Here is a 9,830-nt window from a genome sequence, read left to right on the forward strand (position 1 = left end):
TTAATTAATATCATTATACAATGTTTCTTTAAAAACGGAAGTGGCAATTCCAAATGTTAACCTTACCATGAAAAAAAACAAAGCCCTTGTCCAAAGATTTTTACCATCAGATGTCAATATTTGATGTTTTTTTTAAATAACAGTGTGATGTCTCTCTTTAAAGTATTTTTAAAGCATTTCATTTTCCATAACGTGCCACTTTTAGAATGGTCACATTAATAAAGGTCCATATTTCTTAAATGGGGACATGAGAATGAAATATATAATAATAATGTTCTATACAGACCCAAACCCTCTCAATTTGTTGGGTATTATTACTTCTGGTTTCACATTTTAATTCACAGAAATTGTAAAAACGATGTCATATCTGAAAAATATGTGTCCTTTTTGTCGCACCCTAGCATGTGTATTTCCCTGATTTTAAATAGAAAAGGTGTACAGACTTTTCTGATGTCTGGACTCGATCAAGGGGGTTTAGAAAAATATAAATAGATGGTTCAATATAATGGTTATACTTTTCAAGTTTGGACTGCAAATGTCACATCCATAGCGCTGGAATGCAGAGTAAGGCATTTTTCTGTAGAAAATACTCTATGTCTTAGTTACCTGTGCTAAGTCTGTAAAAAGTTATAATGTCTATAGAACAGAAATGGTCTAAACCACCTTCGACCACTGAATATTAGAGGTAATCTCTCTGAACGCTGCAGAATAATGTGGAAAATGCTATGTGGGTGGTCAGGCTTTCACATTCTCATGACACCTGCAGCACCAGGATCAATCCATTCATCCATACAGAATCTTCATCATTTATTCCCAACAGTTCATATATCCATCCACTGCTCGGTCAGTTCATCTTGTCATCTATCCTATCCTATCCTCCATCCACCCCTCTGTCTTTTTCTTTCTGTCTATCTCTTCTTCTCTCTGGGTGGTAAGAGATGATTAGAGTGTGGGTTGGATGTCGGATTGTGCTGCTTCAGCGCAGAACACCCCTCCTGCCCCTGCTCTGTAATAACACAAAATCTGTACAGGCTGTACAGCTCAGTGGCTCCTGCGTTGGGAAAATAAAGGCCTACAGGCCTGCCTGCAGACCCCAGTGTTGAGACTGGCCCACTGAAAACAAGCAGAGGGGGTAAGGAAATACCCCCAGCACTCCATCACTAACAGCCACCTCTGCTACTAAGATTAGTTTTCCTATGACTCCGCATATTTTTGCTTTAGTCTCCTGGTCAAGTTCGTATTGTCCATCTCTTTCTGTTTCTTCCTTTTTTTAGACTTGGAGAATTCCTCACATTTAGCCGTTCTGCACGTGAGCGCTCAGCTCTGGTCTCCAGGAGCATTCTGGGAATGGAATGCACGGAGCTGTGCCGAGTTTGTCTGTGCCGGGAGACAGAGAGCACTCGCTCAGCATGTGGGACAGAGAGACCTGAACGAAAATCAAACTGCACCCTGATTGTAAAATCTGATAAGATACCGATAGCATTCTGGCTCCACCTATGACAACAATCACAGGGATTAGTTATTCACCTAGATTTTATGATCTTATCACCAGATCTTAAAATGCAGGTCTTATCCAATAAACTACCAACTTTCAAAATCTTTTGATTGTGTTTAAAAGACACCGTTTGTGTGGTGGTTTGTGCAAGTGTTTATTTATGTGAATATTTATGCAGCTGGCTAAAAGTTTATTAGCCAAACTGAAGGCCTACATTTCTAAGGGTTCTTTTACTCCTCATTTCAGCTACAATCAATCTGAATATCACACTCAACACATCCTCAACGCAATGTCTCTCATTTAAATTCTTCTCTCTGTTTTCACTGGCTGTTCTCTGAGTTGGATGGTAAATCATTAATTGTCTTCCTGTTCTGCTTTGTGTCAGTTATGAGGGCCCTCGCTGTGACACACGTTTGTTGTGGAGTTTCATCTGCTGTTTTTGGAGAGGGGTGGAGGAGAGGAATTGGTTTACTTGGGAGTATAAGACAGCACATTCCTGATGCAAATGCCACTCTACATATATGCATTAATATACTTAACAAACACACACTGTATAATTTATGACATGGAGTTTATCCGTCACATTTATGGAAAAATTTACCCAAAACGGAGAACTCTGTCATCATTTTTTCACCTTTGTGACATTTAATTTTCAGTGGAACACATAGGGAAGAATGCTTAAGCCTGATTTTTTTGTTCTGCGTAGGACCTATGTCGTAGCCTATGTGTCGGTTTTCATTTATACTTCAACGTTGTTGTCCGCGTTGAAAGACAATGACCACTAGGTGTCAGTGTCCATGCGCGTGTTGCTTGTGTAACCAAGACGAGAGCCAAAGAAGAAGCAGCTCGTTTGAGAAGCATTAGCATTGATAGCGGCAAGTAAACAGTCACTTTTGTTGCAGATTTGAGATGTTTATATATATATATATATATATATATATATATATATATATATATATGTATATTATATTTACATAGATAATTCATTCGGAAATACAAAACATGACTCTATCGTGGATTTTTTTTACCTGAGGGAGGGGTTCAAACAGACCAATCCCAGCGTTTGCATCCACATAGGGTCCGCGTTGAGTTGACGCGTTGTTACATTTTTGGCTCTGCGTAGGTCCTACGCACAATATAGTTTACGCTTTACACTGCTCTTTTCCATACAATGTTAGTGGATGGAAGTAGAGACTGTTCCAAAAAGCGCTTTAAAAGTATGAGTATGAGTCGACTCGCACACTGTAGTCCTAATTGTTTTAAGCGAATGATAGTATTGTGTGAAGAATTAAAATCTAGGTGATTTCACCTGGAAGGTTTTATTTACAGCCGTAGTCACCATTCAGATTAACTGTATTGTCATACAGTTATAAATTAAAAGGATAGTTAACCAAGTATGACATTTCTTTCATCATTTACTCACACCATTCCAAACCTGTATGACTTTCTGTCTTCTGCAGAACACAAAAGAAGCTATTTTGAAGAATGCTCAAACAACCAACACCATTGGTCCCTTTTGACTTCCACTGTACAGACACAAAGTCACTGAGAGATTGGTCAACATGTCTTATTTTGTGTTCCTCATATTTGAGTGACCTGAAACTGAATAAAAGGCATTTTTTGTGAACTATCCCTTTAAACATGTGTCTGTGTCTCAGGCTGTGTTTTCTAAACATATGCACACCTCTCGCACGCTTAGCAAAGTGACCGTTCAATGTGAGGCCTCTGCACTCACTTGGAGGCAAAAATGTAAACAACATTATCAGAGACATGGCCTCATTGAATCTAAACCCCCGAAGGCATACATTTTCAGATCAAACTTAAACAAAGCAATTGCCTGTGAAGACAACGTCATCTTTTCATGGCAAATTTCCCAAACTCGCTCCAGATTGCGATAGCAACTGTAGCTCAACCAGGAAGGAAACCAAATGTGCCAAGCGCTCGCAAGCTGTAGCTGAATATGTCCCAAATGTTCTGTGCTCTGTTCTTCTGTTGTGTGGAACTCACTCTCTCCTCAGGGGTGAATAATTACAGTCACAGCATGTGACTTAACAGAGATCAAATTCCACGGTGATATAATCACTTGCTGTCCGGCTATTACAGCAGCAAAAAGAGAGGGAATCAAATGGGTGGGGGGTTTGGGGGGGTGGTAGCAGAAAAGATTTGTCTTTTCTAGGTTACGGAGCGAGATCAGAATGGAAATCAAGAGAGCTCAGGCCGATTTAGAGAAAGCAGGCGTGACAAACAGGTGGTTTGTCACTGTGAGCGGACTGAACATAATCATTTTGTGTTTTCGCGATAAGCTCTCTGAGCCCCGCTCTATTTTTGGAAAAGCTTTTCCGTGAGAGCAATTCTGAAGATGGAAATAGTGAGCGCACGGTTAAGCGTATAAAGCTGAAGGAATGTGTGAGATCCAAGCATGACTTCGCACTGCATGGTTTGAGCGTGAGCCAAAACAGATGGAACAGACCCAATGAAGGTTTAGCTCAACACTGTCCCCATTCACCACATGCACGCACACACCTTCACAAGTGAAATTCAGTATGCGTCCCTTCTCACAACCTTTTGTGGTTTTCCCTGCATTGGCGTCCATAGTGGTGGATACAGTATATGAAAATGTGTGTTTCTGTGAAAGGTGTGTAATCGGTTAATTGACATATCAGTGAAAAAAATCATCTGCCGCACTCTGAAAATACATCTTAAAATGAGTTGATTCAACCCATGGTTGGGTAAAATGTGGGCAAATCAAACCGTTGGCTTACTAAAATAGAAAAGTTTGATGCAACCATGGATTACACTGAAAAGGTTAAAGGAGCAATGTGGAGATTGTAGTGCCATCTAGCAGTGAGATTGAGAATTGCAACCAACAGCTCACTTTACCCCATCCCCACAACCCTTTTGAAGCACTACGGGGATCTCACAGGACAAAGATGTCGCCACATATTTGGTTCTTTGCCGAATTAGATAACATATTTACAAAAAACTCTCTGACTTTTTAAACCCAACCTTAATCCAACGGCTAAAACAAACCATTTTCTAGTGTGTAATATTATTGGTTAAAAGTATTGTTGTTTTTAAGAGACGCAACAATGAGAGCCAATTTGATTGCCATGTGCGCCATGTTACACATTTGCTCACTAGGGCGCTCTAATGCACAAATCACTTTTTCACACTCCATTAGAGGGAAAGTTCACCCCATAAACATATACTGTCACATAAACTGTCATCATTTATTCACCCTCATGTCATTCAAAACATGCAACACAAAAGAAAGATATTTTGAGAAATGGCTCAGTGATTTTTTGTCAAAACAATGGAAGTCAATTGGGGTTAATGTTGTTTGGCTACCAAAGTTGTTCAAAACATCTTGTTTGTGTTCTGCATAAGGAAAAAATGTCATACAGGTATACAATGACATTAGTGAGAGAAAATTAAAGAATTTTAGTTTTTTGACTGAACTTTAAAAGTGATTAAAAATCATGAAGCATGCATGAGACCAATTCACATCTAAATTGTTCTACATTAAAGGGACGGTTAACCTCAAAACAAATATTTCATAGTAAAAAGAACAATTCAATTTTTTAAGATTTTTTTCCTACTAGTCAATGGTGTCCAAGAACTGTTTGGTTACAAGCATTCTTCCAAATATATTTCACTGTGCTCATCAAAAAGACATTTATACAGATTTTGAACAACTTATGGTTGCTGAGTAAATGACAGAATTTAACTTTCTATTGAACTGTTCCTTTAAGTTCACAAAAGTACAATAAAGCACCATACACCTAACATCCAAAAACCTCAACAGGTTGACAATGTTTCAAACTCCTAGAAAATGTGCTGCCTACACAGGAACATCATGTCACTGAGGTCACATGTTTGGCTTAATGCTTTCATTTAACAGTCAATAACTGAATCATGATTTACAATTATTAAAATTTGAAGCCTTAGTTTAAGTATTGTTTGAGCACTTGTTATGCTAGAACACTTTAAAGAACACTCCAGAGCCAGTCACTTTTCTCCCCCAGGATAATTTGGAGGAACCGAAGCCTTGAGCTCCCTAACTCACTCTTCTGATGACAGAACCGACAGCCTATATCAGTTACGGGCTGACAGCCAACCCATTGCGTCAGGAATGGGAAAAGAGAATGGGAAGAGAAGGGTTTGGGCACGTATTTTAGCCAGCGGAGTCTGCAAAGGAACTTCAGGATAAGCATGTCGGTATTCAACGTGTTCTTGAGTTCAAGCTGAGCTGACCAGTAAAAAGCTACCTCAGCGAATTTATGAAATGCGCAAGAGGAATGATGTACAGTACGTCTATGTGAGGGTAATGTCCATGATCCATGATCTGGTGTACCAGATCCTTCAGGGGGTGAGATTAGTCTGTGAGCCTTTAGCAGCTCTATTAGGGAAAGAATTCAAGTTCAACAACCTAGTTTGTAATAAGGTGTGACACAGGTTACTTGGTATTAAAGGAATTACTGTCTTATTGATTTCATAAAAACAATACTTTTGTAGCAAAAATAATATATGTGTAGTGTGTAAATTTTACCTAAAGTAAATGCTGAAAAATATTCAATAAAATGAATTAAACAAAAATATTGACCAGAAAACTGCTTGCAGCTCTTTTCGTTTGTTTATTCATTCATATATTTTTACTGATTATTATACAATTCATATAATTGTTTTTTTAAGTAACCTACTTGAAAGTCATGTACCATGTTTTATTTTGATTTGGTAATGGTACGTTTATAAATTAAGGGCTTCACCAATATATTCGATTTTGCTGTGCTATAAAATACAATCTTACATAAATCATTCAAATGTACACCCCAAAATAAAAGTTCTGTCATCATTTACTCACCCTTTTTGTCATTTTGGACATGCATGACTTTCTTTAGTCTGCAAAACACAAAAAAAATTATTTTGACAAATGTTGGCAAAATAATTTTGTAACAATCTCCATAAAAGGGAAGGAAGGAGTCGCGAACCGGAAGACATTTTAAACATTTAATAAAGTAATATAACAGCCGGTGGCCCCTCACGGACGACCGCCGGCGAACAAAACACAAATACAAATACAAATACAAATACAACCATAACCATAACACATGTTCGGGCCCGGTCCTCTCTCTTCGACGGTCCGGTCGCTCGTTCCTTTTATATGCTCCCAATCTCCTACGTGATTCGAGCCCGGTGTGCGCACAGATGGCGCTCATTCACAATTACTCACCGGACTCGAACCACGGTCTCGCCCCCCGCCTACTCTACTACAAAATTTTACCAATGTTTTTCAGAATAAATGATTTTCTGTTCTGCAAAAAAAGGAAATGCTCTTTGAAACGAGAAGAGGGTGAGTAAATGATGACAGAAATTTTTCATTTTGGGTGAACTTTGAAAATCTCCTGTTGGTATGTCGACTGAATAAACATTGGTTTTCAGACAACCCCAGTAAAACCTCCCCAGGCTTTCTACAAGACATCTTACATGTCGTCATTCAGAAGGCAACCTGAGATCTTAATGTTTTACCCAAAAGTCCTATAAATGAGAACCAGTCGTTCTGTTCTATAACGCTCCGACTTCTGTTTGCTTTTATTTGATTTTTCCTCCTTACCACTTCATAAAACATATTTTTCCAAGTCACAATTTGAGCCTGGTATTTAAGTTGCTGTTTTCTTGGATGCAGGGTGATCGTGTTTGACTAAAATGAGTTTTTAGCCCATAGCAGGGTTTCCCATTTATGGTTCAAGTCAAACTGCGTTGGTGTGTGTATCACCTCTCTGTACTGTAAGACCAGAACTCTGAGTTTATGCTAGGGGAATTTGGTCGTTTGTGTGCTCCATTATAATTATTTGTTTAAAGGTCCAGTGTATGAAATTTAGCGCCATCTAGTTCTAAGGCAACAAACAGCTCACTCCTCCCCTCCCTTTCGAAGCACTACGGTGGCTGATACAGCACTAAGATGTCATCACGTTTTTGCTTCTTTGCCAAAAGAGAATAATGTATTTATGAAACGCGCTCTGAGCAGTTGTTCTGTTAAGGGCTATTGTAGAAACACCATGGCGAATTCCATGCAAACGTCAGCTCATTTTCCCTCTTCGAGGTGTGTATTTGACTTCCTGGATCGATGAGGTCTCAATCCACATGAGGTTTCCAAGTCTCATGAGAGTAATTCAAGATCACGGACCAGGCGCAGTTCTGCGATGTCATACGCTGTCTGCTCAGCCTGCGCATGCTGCAAGAAGTCGAACGCATGCTTACATGGGGTTGGGACGCCTTCTGTTAGCATACCGCTGGCTGACAGTGCGGTAAATCAATGGGAGAGATTAATTTTGAGTGACAGTAAAACTGACCAATCATATCATTTTTCTAAATGGGCGAGCTTTGTTTTTTGCTAACATTCCGCCATCTGGGGGTTTATTCACCAACAGCCTTGTAAAGCATACAAAGTTGGTTTGCACACCGCCCAAAAAGAAGAAGAAAGAAGAAATGCAGAAAACGTCATTCAAAACATTTTGTGGATGAACTTTATCAAGTTTGGGATAAATAAGAGAAAAGCTGATAAACATTGTTCAAAACGGAAGCCTTTGTAATCAAGTAGTTTGATCATCAAATTGTAAGTTATTTATGATTTATAAGGCCGCCGTGCCTCAATTGATTCTGATTGCCGATGTGCATATTTGTTACTGTTGCTTAAAGTTAGGTTTATTTGTGACAAGTGATTTTGACTGTGGTCAGTCTTAAATTTAACATATTGTGCATGTACACTCACCTGAAGGATTATTAGGAACACCTGTTCAATTTCTCATTAATGCAATTATGGTGGTGGTGTAATGGTGTGGGGGATGTTTTCTTGGCACACTTTAGGCCCCTTAGTGCCAATTGGGCATCGTTTAAATGCCACGGCCTACCTGAGCATTGTTTCTGACCATGTCCATCCCTTTATGACCACCATGTACCCATCCTCTGATGGCTACTTCCAGCAGGATAATGCACCATGTCACAAAGCACGAATCATTTCAAATTGGTTTCTTGAACATGACAAAAAATGGCCCCCACAGTCACCAGATCTCAACCCAATAGAGCATCTTTGGGATGTGGTGGAACGGGAGCTTCGTGCATCCCACAAATCTCCATCAACTGCAAGATGCTATTCTATCAATATGGGCCAACATTTCTGAAGAATGCTTTCAGCACCTTGTTGAATCAATGGTCTCTGGTCTAGCGTCTGTGGGGTTTGTTTTACTTATGTCTTGTTAGGGTTGTCGGGCACGTGGGTTTTGTTATTCCTAGTTTTTCACTTATTCAGTGTCTGCGTTTCACTCACGTCCCACGTTACCTTGTTTACTCCTTCATCATTAGTTTATACTCATCACCTGGATTTTCTGATTTTCCCGCTCTTTCTCCAGATGTTCCTTGTTTTCTTCCAGCCCACTTTCCCTTACATTCCCTGTGTCTTCTCTTGTCCAATGTCAGTCCGTTTGGTTTAATCACCTGTGGGTTGTCCAGTCTAGTCTAGTCTAGTCTAGTCTTGTCTTGCAATTAATATCACCTTGTCTTGTCCAGGCTCCAGAGCTGTTAGTCTGCAACCGGAATCTACCCTTGTCTCACTCTCTGCTTACTCAAGTGTCTACGAATGCCATAATCTCTTCTCGAGGGATCTTGCTGCTACCTACAGCTGCCTGGGGAACCCACGGGTTTGCTACACATGTGATTGCCGTCCTGACATCTTACCTCTTGGTTCTTAACCGGCTGTTGGTTGTGGGGATTGAGGCTATGGACTTCAACTGTCAAGCATACGGTATTACCTGGGTTGTGCTCGTCATCTTCCGCTCGAGGTAGCTACAGCAGTTTGGCTCGAGCCTCTTGCTGGAAGGAATCAAACCAGTTGAACTGTCATCATCAAGTGGATTCTTCCTTAGCTCTCGCTGGAAGGAATCACACCAGTCGAACCATCATCAAGGGGATTCTTCCTTGGCCCTCGCTGGGCGGAATTGCGTGTCTTGATCTGCTTTCAGCAGGTGGAATAATCCTTGGCCCTCACGGGAAGGAATTACCTTGTTTTTTCCTGTCTACAGCAGGTGGACTTTTTCCTTTGCCCTTTCTGGGCTGACTCGTTTTGTTTTTGTGAGTTAAGTCTCTGACTATTTTTCACTGCTGATATACGCACCTCTCTGTGCAGTCCCCTGAACCTCCCGGCCGAGCGCTCGAGACTTAATTGACTTTTGCTGCCATGACGTTCTGATTATCTGTCTATGATTCCCTGTACAAGCCTTTTTTTGTGCTGGGTCGAATAAAACCAACCTTCACCTGCATCTGACTCTTGAGTCGTTCATAA

The sequence above is a fragment of the Triplophysa dalaica genome, chromosome 13, assembly GCF_015846415.1.
Source record: "Triplophysa dalaica isolate WHDGS20190420 chromosome 13, ASM1584641v1, whole genome shotgun sequence".
Classification (NCBI taxonomy): Eukaryota; Metazoa; Chordata; class Actinopteri; order Cypriniformes; family Nemacheilidae; genus Triplophysa; species Triplophysa dalaica.